This window comes from Ammospiza nelsoni, chromosome 1, assembly GCF_027579445.1.
Source record: "Ammospiza nelsoni isolate bAmmNel1 chromosome 1, bAmmNel1.pri, whole genome shotgun sequence".
Classification (NCBI taxonomy): Eukaryota; Metazoa; Chordata; class Aves; order Passeriformes; family Passerellidae; genus Ammospiza; species Ammospiza nelsoni.
The window spans coordinates 54,468,903-54,484,882 of NC_080633.1; the positions used below are offsets into that span (position 1 = coordinate 54,468,903).

The window sequence follows — 15,980 nt, forward strand, 5'->3', positions numbered from 1 at the left end:
CAGAAACACCCCATGACCCAGAGATTGATAGGATATGTGAGGACACAGATGGAACACGATACCAGCTGCTTTAAGAACTAGAGAATAAGGAAGTTTTAAAAGTTAGATCAGCATTATTGTTGTGTCATCAAGTCTGATGGTGTTTTATTATACTTTCAGTGCACAATATCCAAATGCTGCACAAAGTAATATCAGTATTTTATTCAGGTAGAAAAAGTATTTCAAATGTAAATAATCACTACAAACTTTAAGTAGTAGACTAGAGAAAGAGAAGAAGGAATCCAAATGTTCCAACCTATCTTAGTAATGAGTAATCTCATTAGATAACAAAACAAGCCTCCTGAAACTCAGCCTCATAACAAGTTAGAAACTTTCACAGCAAGTATTTTCCTATGTCCTGAAAATAATCCTTTGACATAAACATTTTGAACTAGGAATTAAGATATGAAGCTTCCCATGAGTTTAACAAGCAACTAAATTGCATTCAAGGTTTCGTAAGAATCCTTCTTTCCAAAGCTTTCTAGGGCACACCTTAGCAGGTGCTTATGCCTCCCACACCCACAGAACAAATTTACTATGGTGACTGACTACACATAAACTAACAAAAGTCAAGGGCAGAATACTGACTTCAGTTCTATCTCTCAGCAGAAGCAAATTTCCTCAGGCAAAAGGCCCAAATTTCCCAGCTCCTTGACACAAGTACTTCAAATCATAACCATACCCAGGCACTTCAACTGGAAAAGTCAACCAGTGAGCTCTTCACCCAGTATCAGAGGTCCATCCATCCATAAATTCCTTTGTGTTATAAAGAATACTCGTTCCCACATGCCCACAGCTTTAGACTCCTAAGACATCATCAGAAGAATTGCAATTTCTCCAACAAGAAGTCACTAAAACACAAGAAACAAGTTCACAGACTTCCAAGAGTCTCCCAGAGGATTTACAGGGCCTTAGTGCCAACTTCTGGGCATGGCCATGAACTAAACTACACTTTCTGAAGTGAGAACAGATATGTATTTCTTATGCTTTAAGGAATCATTTCAGCATTTTCTTACTAAAAGGCCTCTTCAGCTTCCTGCAAGATGACTTGGGGAAGTACTTCCACAAGGAAATTTCTTAAAACCCCCATGGAGCAGCACATGAAAACCCTGACAAACTGAACAACAGAAACAGTCTAGAACAAAATTGAAGTCTTAAGATTGCAAACCCTGTAGTGTACAGAAAAGCAAACGAAGCAGCTACATCACTGTCCACATAAACAGCTGACAAAACATGCAGCCCTTGAGCCCAAGTGTGTGTATCTGCAACGCTGATTCAAACTGAACCTCCAACACTCTGTCTGATATTCCCACGTCCTTTCTCCCAACAGCACGGGTGCAACTATTAGGTGGCAAAGCACTAAAGAAATTGCTCTAGACAAAAACTAATCTATATTGTTTTTTGAAGAGATACATTACCTAATCAAGTCGGCTGGTACCAAAGACAGGCCAGAACACACAGCTGAGCACAGGGAGAGCAAAACTACAGCACTTCCAGCCTATAAACACTGTGGCAAAACAATGCAAGTGCTCTAGGGCTCCTCAACCATAACCCAGCACCTGTTAAAGATATCTCACTTTTTTCAAGTTATGTGATGGCTATGACAAAACACTGGGAAGAATTCTAGATACTTGCAACTGTGTCACCATTGAATCAGGAATAGATGACAGAGACTCAGATCAGAAAGCTCAGAGGATAGAAGCCCTGCATTTATTCAGACCTTTTCTTTCATACACTGGTTTGCTACAGGTGGACCTGATTGGTCATTTAATCAACATATTTCACATGATTGGCTAATTAAGAAGACACCCTCTTTATGAGAAAAACAACTTGCTAAAAACACCACCTGCAGATTGTTTATCATTTGATTGTCATTCTTTCTCTCCAGGTCCCTAAAGCTTCCCACACCAATTCATGGGAAAGCTTATCTAGCTTTTTCTCTCTCTGACCAGACTGTCACATCTACATATCCGGACTGATCCAAAGCTGAGTGGGAAGAGCAGCAAACTCAAGCCCACCACCAAGGTTAACACAAGGTTAAAGGTTGCTTTCATAGTCCAACAGACTAGAGTTACACTGTGAAATAATTTTGATAATATACACATTTACATAAGAGTCTAGAATACTGCTCCTGCTTCTACAAGTTCAGTACGTGGCTGCTGCACTCTCTCAGTCTATTGTAATCATTGAGGGCACTCAGCTTTCTGAAGCTGACAGTGCTGAAGTGCTTTAACCCAAAGGGTAAGGGTCATGTCTTCTTCCATATTCAATTTGTAAACATGAAGATCTGTAATCTAGCATATTAACAGAAGGCATTTGTTTTGTATTCATTTAAGATTATACACCATGAGGAAAGAATTAACAGCCACAGCAGACACAACAGAATAATGAACAATTACAACTACAGGCCACTAGCCTGTCAAAGCTATCCACAGACTTGTATGGATTCAGAAGGAAGGCAGACAAATAGGTACTAAGGTACTAGAGGTGATTTTTTACCATGAAAGGCTGAAACAGATGAGGGGGACATCTGTGGAAGAGCCTCCCACATCAGTTATCCATAATCAAAAGTCAAGTTACATTCATGGGAGATGCATTTGATATAGAACAAAGACACTCTTCCCAACCCCCATCCCCTCCAAAATGTAAGAGTCAACATACAGCCTACAAGGATGAATTTTAGCAATGCAGAATCAACAGCTCAGGTTCTTAACTAGTGCTGTTCCAATAAGAACTCAGCGAAACATTTCAAGGACACATTTAAGTTAGTGTCACCTAAGATATACAAGACACAGCCATTTTAATCCTATGTTTCAAGTACAAGAAAGCACATCTGGAAGCTAAGATAAGCTAGGCTTCACTGACACTTGCACAGGGCTGCTGCTTCCAGCTGTTCTAGAAAGCAACAAGAATGGAGTTCCCTTGAAGGCCCTATGCCAGAGCTTGCAGCATGAGCTTCAGCAGTGCACTTCTAAAAGCAGTTCAAGAGCACTGCATTCAAAACTTGTCCACAGGATATTCAGTATCAAAAATTCGGGGGTTTTTGATCAATTGTATTTCAAAAGCAATCTCAATCACATTAGTGTGTCCTTTTTGTCCCTGTACATTTACACTTTGATATAGACTATAGAAATTTTAGGAAGATTTAAATGTTGACTTGGCTTGATGAAGTAAATTCTTTGAGAAATGTCTGAAGGTAGCTTCCCAAGACATTCTTGAAAAAATAGGTTTTCCTCTAACCCAAGTATCTTTTTAACTGTTAAAAACCCTAGTCTTCCTTTAGAAGTTCAGAATGTCAGATGTGCATTTTCTAGAAAGAGCACATATTTGCATGGTCATTTTTACAGCCAGAAAGAATGACAATCAAGATCCATATTGACTAAACATAAAACTGCACCCAGACAGTTTCACTGCTCTACAGGCAGGAAAGCTAACTCTTGACAGAGAAACCTAGAAACAAATGGTATCTGCAAAGCAAAATAGTCCTTAGGTTCATGGCAGACTGCACCCAGCAATCTTATGGAATCTATAGAAGAGATGCAGACAGCATCCCTTCTATAGGTTAGGACTTCATCTTGTTGTTTTGCAGGCTTCTCTTGTCACACCAAGACAAGTTCTGATGCTGATAGCTCATGGAATTTATCCTGCTCAAACAACTACCTTTCCTTGTTAGCCAGTCATAACAGTACTATGGTGAAAACTCACATGAACACCCTTAAATTCTTTCAAGTATTAGTACAGACAGAACAAACACAGGAGCCTTGTTTGAGTAACACTCCTATGAAATTCTTGACAAAGAAAAAGTCTAAGCTTTCAAATAATGCATTTTCAAGGCAGGCACTGCCTTCTTCCATAATTCAGTGCCTAGGTGAATGAAGTTTCAGCAAAAACTGAGTAGGAATACTGCAGTACATTCTCTTTCACATCTCAGACTAATAAAACAGCTAACAATGAAGGATGCAGGAAATGAGTGCTCCAGCAGGTGCAAGCACGTTTACATCAAAGGCCACAGCACAAATGGCACACAGGACTGAATGCAGGGCACTAACGAGACACACCAAGAAGCAGAGAACTATCAAGTTTTCTGTCTCCTCTTCACAAACACAGGCAAGCATTCTCTCTCCCACAGGCAGACTGCACCAATACACCAGCCAAATGGAACCTAGTGAAACATGAGCATGTTGGATTTTGCACTTCAAAATTTTCCTTTTATTCCTCTAAGGAACCATGCAGCTGCAGCAAATTTCTTTAGTGAAATCTGACTTAGCAAAATAAGTTACTTCATTCATTTTATGACTTTGCTATCTGTTTTACCACCTAATTAGAAATGCACAAGTTGGTTTTTTTTGTAGTATTATTGCAAGAGCATTACTTTTGCAGCCATATTTTGTTCCAGTAATGTCTCCTGTTTATATGCGATGCAGCACAAATTTCTCCTCCTAAAATCATAATTTTTCTGTTTTATTCAGAGAAAAATGATTTCATAGGCACGACTCACTGAATGAGACTGGTTTGCAAATACACAAAAACTTTTTGAATAGGTGATTCAAGAACACAAGTGGGTATAGATCTGATATTGCCCAGTAATACAACACACATAAAGCTGAAACACTGTTAGGTGGATCTCTCCCCATTTTTAGATGCCATTTATCCTAAAATTGTTAGATATACGATTTGACAAATTGATAGAGTTAATCTAATAGACCCAAAGGACGCAGTTGGGCAATGAATTGTCTTTTAGTTCAATATATGCTTGCCAATCATGATACACGATAGACTTTCATGGCTATTTCACATATTATGGGCATTAAATTTGCAATGGCTAGAAACAGAGGGCATTCAGTTCATGAAATTAATATGAAATTATTAACATTCATGTCAATTTAACAATTTTCACATCATGTGCCAGTGCAAGGTGGTTTTCATTATTTCCTGCTTAAAATACTGATCACACTTTTCTTGCAGTACCACAAAAGGGATTTTCAAACTGAATGTTCACAAACTTAAAAATTGCTTTTTGCTCCTGTTTCGAATTGAATTATAGCTCTTACAATGCACAAATTAACTTGGAACTGTTAAATGACTTTACAAGAATGTGTGTAAGTTCCAAGTTTTAACAGAACAGGCCATCTAAAAAAAGTTCTTTCCAAAGCAACCTATGTTAAAATCATAGATCAATTTCAGAACACAGGAGGAAGCATAACATTCATTTCTGACTATCTGGGGAACCAAGCGAAGCAGCTATCAAAAACTTCTGATAAACAACACAAAAATTAGTTTTTTAATCGTACTCCAAAGGCAAAGACTCTTGGAAAAGCACCATTAAGGTGGATGGGTCTCAAGTGAGTCTCTCCTCCTATGACCTAACATGAAATGCAAAAGCTAAATGCATTCCAGCTAAAGGCATTCCAGCAGTGGCCAAACTCAGGTTATTTTAAAGGCCAGTCTCTCCACAGAAAAACTGCTATAGAAGTCTGTCTACAGTGAAATCCAGTATCTTTATCAACATTTAACTAATTTAATTCTAATTTAACACATGTTGCAATGTTAAACAGTACCAAGTGTGAACTGCTCTCCTTTCTGTACACACAACCTTTCAAATTCTTGTGAGAAGTACTTGATCTAATAGCTTTTCAATGTTCCATGGTTTTCTCTGGCCTAAGAAACCTTCACTACCTCTGACATATGAAAACATCTTTTCAGCTGGTCACTTGCAAGCTTTCAATTCAGTGGCAGTACTTGTACTAGCATCAGTTCACCCCAGAGTCAGAAGCTAATTTTACTGCTTTTCTCCTTGAGGGGTTTATTTCTTTTACCTTAATGCACATGCAGTCAGAGTCCTGGATAAAGTCTGGAAAACTAAGCATTATTAAAACTCATTCCTGTTGTTCATAGATGATAGTATGACTTGTCTTAGTTTGTAGTAAAACTGGAATTACATTGCAGTTTTAATATCTCCTTCAATCCCCTGACCATCCATGACATTCTGACAGGGTTAGGTTTCAGTATTATTATATTGTATTTCATTGTTCATACTATCTGAAAAGAAATCCTAGTACTTGGCTACAAGATTGTTTCTGTTTCAGTTTTCCCTCAGAGAAACGTATTTTCCCCCAAACTCGTAAAAATACTCTTCTCTCCTAAAACTGTAGTAAAACTTATTAGAAAGATTACACTAACTTCATTCCTCAAATAACAGATTGTTTTCCTCAAATTTTCCAAACTACTCTTAAGATCATTAGATCTTAAGGCTGTTTTTACAATGCTCTTCAAAATACTCCAATCTGAAGAAAATCACAAACTCTGCTTGTTATAAACATAGTCTCAGTTCTAACTCACACATCTTGCAGAGAATATTTTTGTTAGTTTACTTCATTCCTCTATCTGCTTTGACTGCAAGAGCTATAAAATTCAAACAATTTCTCAAGACATCAAATACAACAGATACAGCTAAACTTTCCCGTAACTTTAAGAAAAAGATGCTCTTCTACTGAAATTCAACATGTACTAAACAAAGTTACCTAAAAAGAAACAACTTTCTCATTAAGATCCAAAGAACAACATTAAAGAGGCAGAACAGTGGAGAAGTTTCTCAAAAATCAGGACCTCCTAAGGCTTCAGAATTATTCCAAACCAAAACATTTCATATCTCACTCTGGCTCTGGGGCAAAGAAGAGCTGACAAATTCCAGCATTTTTGTGAGTGGCTACACTATACAATCTTTCAATGTAATTGTCACTAGAAGCCCATCAGTAAACTAGTAACTACATGGCCAAAATTAGTGATCCACAGGGAGACAGTTGCATGGGTATACACACACACACAGACCTTCCTAAAATATTTTGTGAATCAGCTACTGACCTCTCCAACATCATCAACCCATAAATTATGACTTCCCATGCTCTCAACTCAAGAAAAACCAGTTGGCAATGCCTGCGATGGGATTTCTTACCAAACCAGAGAGACATTTAAGATATAGAATATATATAGGTCCAAACTGAGTATTTTCCCCTAAAAGCAGAAGAACAAGGATGAAAAGTTTAAATCATGACTTAAGATCCAAGTTATTATCATTTTTTTCTACAAGTCCTTCATGTTACACTATACACTAAAAAAAAAATTGAGTACTGATGCAAACCAAATTAATAATTCAGATGAGCAGCCTTCTTGTTCTTCATCAGTACCTTAACTTTTCATTATTTTTCTTATCACAGTCTTCATTAAATAGGGAAAAACAATCAAGTATTCCCATTCATTTCACACATCTCAAATTAGTGAGTCTCTTCCTACAGGGTACTCTGAGATGTTCCAGAACACCTGAAATTAATGATATTACCTGTAGCTATATTTTCTTCCTTACAATACTAACCATTTAGTAACATTTTAGATGGTAAACTTGCTGAACTGAACGCAGTTTCTGATATTTAGTCTAATGCATCTGCTCCTTAAATTCTGAGTGACAATACTGGACTGCATAGAGAAGGACTCCAGAACACAGTGCTTTCTTTCTAGGTTAAGTTTCCCTGATTTATTATATACTTTACTTCTACTGAATATGAAGCCTGGAACCTCAAAGCCATCAGGTCTAATCAGCAGCAGACAAAAAATATGCAATCTGGACCAGTAAAGAAAGATGCTTTAATAAATCACACTCATAAAGACCCGGGCTGTATCATTGACTTTAATATGTAAACTACATCAATGTAAAATAAATTTCACATTCATTTTCAAATCAGTAACAACTTAAAAAATGTTAATTTATTAAAAAATCAGAGAATTCAAGTTGTGATAAAGTCCACTAAGCTACCAGTCATGACTCTACAGACCAGTCACTGAAGCATGGCAATGAACTCTTAATTTGGACATTATAAATTTTGACCTTACAAAAATCAGTTCTCATGAGTGTGCAGTGTTATTTCTTAAAATACAAGTGTTCTGAGGATTGGAATGAAGCTTATGTGCATGTTACACTACATAGGTAAAATTAATTCAGGTGTTTAAGTGTGCAAGAAGTTTATGATTTAGAGGTGTCATCCCAAAATAGCTCTTTCACACAACAGTCACTTGGATTCAGTGATTGGATTCACTGATTTTGCTTACTTTTATCTCCAAAGGTAACAGGGACAGATGGTCAATGATGAGTTGCTTTGAGTAAGGCCTTGGGGTCCATCTACTCAAACATCTCACATTGCACGCCCTCACCCATCAAGTGTGGGTTTTGTGACTGACACAGCATGCCCACAGATGTTAATGTCTGGCACATTAACATTATTTTCCTGTCTGTATAATTTCTTCTATTTTGAGATCTGAAATAAATCCCAGAGGGCAAAGTGTTGCAGGTATTAACTACTTCTGTGTTAAAAGCCTTGTCAGGACACTCAGCTATACCAACAGGACTACTCTGCTACATCTTGAAATGACAGACCTCCTTTACTCTACACCGCCTGACAGGCTTGAATGGGAGCACGGGTAAAGAGATGGACTGTTCCACACATAGCTGGCTTTTTACTTTCTTCGCAGATGTTTCAGTTTTGCAAGACTTCCATGTTTACTGCAATCTATTTCATGTTGACAAAAACATTTCTGGCTGCCTGCGTGTAGGTGCTATGCATACAGCATTCTCAGACTCTCAGAAACAAGGATCAGAGTTAAAGATCAAGTCTTACAGTAGTACAGAAGGCTACTAAATTAGTGTTTCAGACCATAAAATGAAACAGGTACCAAGGCCTGAATGCATGGCTGATCCCTACTGCCTACCTACTAAGCACAGGTGCAAAGCACCTTCATAAATAGCATTTTCCATCATTTGCAGAAATACTTGTTTGCGGGTACAGTGTATTTACATGCCAATTTTTAATGAAACCTTGTGGGCCACTGCACCAGACATTTCCACACTCTTGCATCAAATGATGGAAACACACTATTATAGAGAAAAACACAATGTATTATGCATACATACAATGCATGAACTTTACTGGTAGGAATTCAATGTACATTATAATTACTTCAACTAAGGAGCCAACATCACAAAATAAGCACCATCAATTCCACTAAAGTAACAACTGCAGAGTTACCATGCAACCAACTCTGCATCTCTTGTTTGTTCTACCTTCTTTACATTCTTGGCTCCTCTCCGTTACAAACTGATTACAGCACAGCTTACTTTGAATTCTCTGTAGTAACTGCCCATGTCATTTAACATCTCCAACACACCTTTCTCAATATCACCCCTCTGTGCAAAGCATGGACACTTCAGTGTTGCCAATCTATTGTCCCAAAGGTGCTGGAAATTTTGAGAGACAAACCGAATCCCAAACAAAATATGACTAGTAAATACTAAGCCCCTTTGGGTAAAGGCAATGAACTCTCTCACTGGTTCATTCTAAGGCAGCATTACCTAATCTATACTACATTTCTTTCCAACTTATTCCTACCTTTCAATGTCATACTGGTTTTTTCTATGGGAAATACAGATTTTTTTTTTTTTTTTATTTCTGCTGTAAAGAGTCCCTAAAGCTCTAACCTACAAGCCTAACCTGGTGATTATGGTTTGCACAACTACCAAAGGGATTCAACAAGCAGCTGTAACCACTGATAAATCCTTGGGCTTTAGGTGCTCTGACTCACAAGAGTTAAGAAAACAGGACGAGTAGCAAAACAGGATTCAATGATCCCCTGATCTACAAGGTACATTTGTTATAAAGCAACTCTAAGTTATTTATATCCACAATGACTATGACCATTTTCAGATTCTGCAGACAGTAAGCCTTAAAAATAACTTTTTATAACTATCCTGAGAGCTAATTTTAAGTACTGCAACAGACTAATAAAATGTAACAGTTTCTTCCCTACTTAGCAAGTTATAAAATGCAAAATATTTTGCAGAACATTTAGTGGACATACATAATACAAACTGTTCTAATTACTTGGTTCCTCACAAATTCTTCCTAAGGTAAAAAGGAAGCTTAACACAGTTGTCCTGTAATTGTGTGTTTGAGGCAGGCAGCCCACAATATGTTCACAAGAATGCTGTCACTAGCCTACCAAACTACCTTGTTCACATAAAACAGATTTCAATTTAGATGCAAAGTAATTTCCATAGCTTGGAGCCATTAGAAGTTTACTGGAAGCTGGCTATAAGCACTTTCAAGTGGGTGGGGTGTTCCCTGTCTAGAAGACACTAGACACTGATTCCCAAGACCACTACATCTTACACTACTTGCTAGGACAGCAAAGCAACCAAACCTAACCACAAAGTTAAAAGATATTTCTCATTTACTTATTTCTTCTTCAGTTGTAAAACTGCAGCCAAAAAAAAAAAAGCTGTTGTTGGCTGAAATGAAGTGCCTAAACAACTTTTCAAATAAGAAGACACTGTATCTACAGTATCCTTTGATATCCGAGACTGCCATATATCAGTTTCTAAGATAGCAGCATCTTTTGCCTCAGCAATTATCTTCTTCCAAATCAGATACACTTGAAATTTAACAGGAGCAAAACCACTTGTTAGATGGAACATCTTTGTTTCAGGATAATCCCTCAGAAGAAGTAGATACAGAGATACTGGTGCATGACTTAGTAACTGAGGTTAAGAACACAACTGTTCTTATGGGAACTAGAAGTCAGTGGGAATACAGAACACATATGGACCACTGCAAGTTCTCCAACCACACTTATTTAACAGTCTCCTCCTTGGTTACCTTTACCCAGCACTGCCTTATCCTCACAGCCACACCTCTCCCTGCCCCACTTTCCCCAGTCCATCCCTTCCCCTCACTAGCCTACTGTTTCTGTGGGTTATTTATCCAAGAGTACATGACCACAGGTGACAGAGTTTACAAAGCTAGGACACATTCCAGTTTTCACTTTCACTGCTAAAGATTCCTTAAGGTCCAAAAAAAAAAAAAAAAAAAAGACAACATTATTACAACAATGTCAAAGAACACTCAACTCAAAATACTTCACCTTAGGATGTCTGTAATCTTTCCCTCACTCAAATTCAAAAGAGCACTAAAAAGGAAAGACTGAGATCAAGGAATTTGCAATAGTGGAGTAGTATACTCACTATCCAGCAACACAGCTTATTTAACCTCACAGCTGACCTCTCATGCAGTGGACTGAAGGCTTTTTTTGATATTTTTGTACAACACTATGCCATATTCACCTATTTCTGTAGAAAGGAATAAAGGGTAAACATGACTAGCACTATCAATTTCTCAAATTTCCACCATTTAGAGGCTTCCACAAAAAACGTTTGACAAACTGTCATGCAAGCACAGAACGAAGGATTTAAACCTACATCAGAGACTGACATATCAAGCAGTTATTCTTCACTCTAATAAGAATGCTCACAGTTTCTCAGGACTTAAATGTTGAGGTACATGCTATTAGATTAATAAGTCAGCCAAAAAGAAGTGGATTTTTAATTAAAAATCCATGTATATTCACTACTAATTACCCTGAAAACTAACAGAAGAGCAGGATCTTCTCCCAGTGCAGCCCCTCTCTCAGGAGCTCCTCTCTTTTCAGTTTAACTTTCAGTGGAAAAGACAAAGAACAACTGATAGGTTATGGAGAGATCTGAACATAAAACTGTATGTGAACTGAAACGCCAGCAGAGGCACATATTGCTTGGGCTTATGGAAGTGTAATGTTTTGCAGTGCAGAACGCAAGTCTCTTTCCAATAAGAACTGGAAATGCAAGCATGAAACAAAATATCAGGGTCATTTTGAGTCTGGAATAAAAACATTTTGATAGTCTTCCTGGCAGGACGGTTTGGGGATGCTACAAAACAAACACACAGATCGCTCTTCAGGTGGCTCTTGGGATACCTATGGCCCACTTCACATTTTGATTTTAAAGACTCAATTAAGGAGAAGGAGCTGAAGCTATTAACTTCCATTTAAACGAAACCCAACAGCAAACACCAAATCGCATACCCAACCAAATAGGTGAGCATCGAAAGGCTCTTTCATTCGGGGAACTTAATAGCATACTTCGTACTTCTCCCCTGTGTCACAAGCAAACACAAGATCTAGTTATCAGTGACTACAGAGAAGCCCAGCACATGAAAGCGGGCAGCTATTAAATGTTACAGAAGCCCTGTTCTTACTCACCCTAAAACCGCAGCGCCCACATTCACGCGCAGGGTCTCCGGCACCCGGCCGGGGCAGGAATCGCCGGGGCAGGAATCGCGCCGCCGCAGCCGCCGCCCGGTCCCGCCGGGCGAGCGCCCCGAACCTTTCCCCGCCAGCCCCGGGGCGCGGCCCCTTTGTTCGGGGTGCGGCCGCGCCCCGCCCTCCGCAGGTACGGGCGGCGCCCGCAGGCGCCCCGCAGCCCCGGGAAGCCGCACCCGCCCCCCGCCGCAACAGGCGGCCGGACCCCGCCGCGGCCCCAGCGCCCCCTCCCCGCTGCTCCGCGCCCGGGCGGGCTGCTGCCGGAGGTCGCCAAGGTCGACGCCCGTAACCTTCAGGGAGCGGCCACCAGGCCCCTGCAGGAGGTTCGGGGCGCCGCCCGCCCGTCCCCACACCCCGGGGTGGGGCCGCCAGGCGCACACCGCCAGCCGGGCACGGCGAGGCGGCAGCCGCACCCCGACGCGAATTCCCGGGCGGCGCAGAGCGGCGGGTACGGAGCCGCCGGAAGCCCCCGCCCGCACGGCAGCTTCCCCCACACCGGGGAGCTCTCCCGGCGCGGGCGGAGCCGGGTCCTTGCGTTCCCCCCGGCCCCAGCCCCAGCCCCGGCGGCCGCAGTGGCGGCGGCTTCACCCTGGTCTGGTCTGATCTGCTCTGGTCCGGTCCAGCCTGGTCCGGCCCGGCCGTGCGCCCCCATCTCACCTGCGGCCGTGGTGCCGGCGGCGCGCGCACCGCTGCCCGCTCGAGGAGCGCGCGGGGAGGGGCGGAGCGCGCGAGGTGAGGCCCTGGCGCCGCCTCCTCGCGCACGGCCGGCGGCGCGCGTGCGGCCCGGGGCGGAGGGCGGGCCCGTCCCGGGGCGGGGCGGGGCGGGGAGCGCCGCAGGGGCCGCAGCGCCGTCACCGGGCGCGGCCCCGCCGTGCCCGCCCCGCGGGCGGAGCGCGCTGTCAGGAGCCGAGGTGCGCAGGCGCAGTGCCGGCCAAGGCGGAGCGGGGCGGGGCGGGGTGGGGGCACGGCCGGACACGGTTCCCGGAAGGGGGCGGCTGCTTCCGTGTGAGGCGCGGGCGGGGCGGGCCAGGCGGGGCTGGCCAGGCGGGGCGCGGCGGAGGCGGTAACGGGCGGGCCGGCGCCGGCGCCTTCCCCGGGCGGGCCATTCCCGTGTGGAGCCGTGTCCCGCTCACCGTAACCCCGAGCCTCAAACGGCAGAGCTGCTTTCCTTTCCTGCATCTCCTCCTTTGTTTCAGCCGAAACCCTTAAGGGAGATAGTGAGGAAACATTGTAGCTCGATGTCTGTCCCTCCTGCCCAGCTAATCCCCCATCTGGAGAATAGAGGGGGCGTGTCCTGCCATGGTAAGGAGATACATTCCCGACATCTGTCGCTAGGCTTATAAACACAATTATTTTTAGTGGAGCTTTCCGCAGGGCACAAGTGTAAGTTGAGAAAGCATTTAATATACTGAGTTTAAGGTAAACGATCACTGGCAGAAGGGAACATGAAGCAGTGAACCTCTTAAGTGTTTTTCTTTTATATAGTAATGGACCACTCCATGCATAGAGGATTTTATAGATGCCAAACAGAACAGGGAGATAGGAGCATTTTCATGTTAATTATAATCATTCAAATAATAATAACAAGAGTGCCTTAATAACTGTATCTTTTACTGCAAAATTGTGGACATCAAGAGGAGCTTTGTGCAAACACAACATGATTTAAACTCATCGTATAAATGATGTAATGAAACCTACGCATAATATGCTTATATCAAAACTGACTGCTCAGTGTGTGTCTTTGTTTTTCACACTATCACCATTCACAGACAATATAAATTGTTTTGAAGCATCCCCTTCTCCACATAATTGTTTGGCTGAAGGTAGTTTCCAAGTCTGGAAATTCCAGATTTTATCACCTCAGATGAAAATTTTGACCTCGGTGTTCACCTCATGGAGCCATTGCACTTTGCTTGCAAAGCAGGTGCACTATCAAGTCTTCATTGTTCTCTGTGCTCTGTTTTCTGAAATTTTTGACATCTTGACATTTTGACATAATTTAGCCAGTGTTTAATCCATATTCCTCTAGAATTTCGTTTTGTTGGTCTCACATTTCAGCATAAGCTAATTTTTGCAAATTCCTGAGAGTGTGAGAAACTGATAGCAATCCAGATGCAATTAATTCTGATTAAAATATCAAAGTACATCCATTTACACAAAGAAATATTGGATTCTGTTAAATGGAGAGGGCAGGGAAAAAAGGAGGAGAGGAAAGGAAAGCTAGTAACACTGAGTCAACCAAATGTCCAAAATAGAATATTTTTGATATTTCATGACAGGGAAAAGTTTTCATGGTATCTATCATTAGACTTTTCATGAGACCACAAAAAGGTTGGAAGAGTCTTTGTGTGATCCTGTACAAATAATGATTTAGGAGTCCTCAAGAAATCCTGGCTCAACTTCTGCAGCCCTTTGAGTATCTCTGTGCTGTATTGCTTTTTAATACGTATTTCAGAATGCCTCTGTTGCAAAAGAGTGGGTGAGTCTTAGTAGAGGTCTCATTAATACTGATGTCTGCAGCCATTCAGTACTTCCTTATTCCTTCAGTACTAGAGCTAGTCCAAAATAACCTTTGCCCTGTAAGACATATAGTGTACTTACCCAGATATTGGTAGCAGCTGTTTCACTCTATGGAAACTATGGAAATGCCCCTTTGCATAGAATGGTTTGGGTTGGAAGTGACCCTAAAGACCATCTAATTCCAAACTCCCTGTCAAGGGCAAGATGACACCCACTAGATCACGTTGCTCAGAGCCCCATCTAGGCTGGCCTTTAACACTTCCAGGGATGGGGCATACACAGTATCTCTGGGCAACCTGTTCCTGTGCCTCACCACCCTCAAAATAAAGAATTTCTTCCTAAGATCTAATCTAAATCTAATTTTTTAGTTTACAACCATTTACTCTGTGTCCTATCACTAATATGCTCATTGCTCTTTTTACCCTTTAGATATTGGAAGGCTTCAATGAGCTCTTGCCAGAACCTTCTCTTCTCCAGGCTGAGCAACCTGAGTTCTCTCAGCCTTTGTAGGAGAGATGCTTCAGTCCTCTCACCATTTTCGTGGACTCCCTCTGGCAGGTCCACATCTTTCTTATGCTAAGGACTCCATATCTGAACACAGCGCTCCACTTGAGGTCCCATGAGGGCAGAGTGGAGGGGGATAATCACCTGCCTTGATTTGCTGGCCACCCTGCTTTTAATACATCCCAGGATACCATTTGTCTTCTGGCCTGCAAGTGAACTCTCTAAGTCCTTCTCAGCTCAGTTGTTCTCAAAAAGTTCTCCCAGTCTGGACTCGCGTCTGGCATTGCCTTGACCCAGGTGCAGCACTTTGCACCTGGATCTGTTGAACTTGAGTTTCCTATGGGCTCACTTCTCAAGTTTGCCCACCTGGATATGATCTCTTCTTTCTGTTGTGCCAGCTGCACCATTCAGCTTCATGGGTCTGCAGACTTGCTGGGGTGCACTCAGTCCCACTGACAGTGTCATTGATAAAGGTATTAAAGAGCCCTGATACCAAGACAGGCTCCTGAGGGACACAACTCATCACCAATGTCCACCTGGGCATGAGAGCACTTACCACAACTCTGGCTGCATCCATCCAGCCAATTCCTTATCCACTGAATATTCTGTACATCAAATCCGTGTCTTCAGTTTGGAGATAAGGATATCATGTGGGACCAGCTGACAGAAGTCTAGGTAATTGACATCTGTCAATCTTTGTTTGTCAACTGTTGTTGTTACTCCATCATGGAAGGCCACCA

At 41.8% G+C, this 15,980-nt stretch overlaps 1 protein-coding gene across 3 annotated transcripts in view; it reads right to left on the reverse strand.

Moving 5' to 3' along the window:
* The window catches only part of RALA (RAS like proto-oncogene A), a 30,118-nt gene extending 17,122 nt beyond the window's left edge, over window positions 1-12,996 (reverse strand). Inside the window, exon 1 of one of the 3 annotated variants that reach the window (XM_059468104.1) lies at window positions 12,874-12,996. The gene's annotated coding sequence lies outside the window, so the exon portion shown is untranslated. Of the gene's footprint in view, window positions 1-1,457; window positions 1,477-12,156; window positions 12,392-12,873 lie in introns of those variants that run through there. The other 2 variants (XM_059468113.1, XM_059468123.1) reach the window with 2 other exon arrangements.
* Between the last annotated feature and the right edge of the window lie 2,984 nt (window positions 12,997-15,980).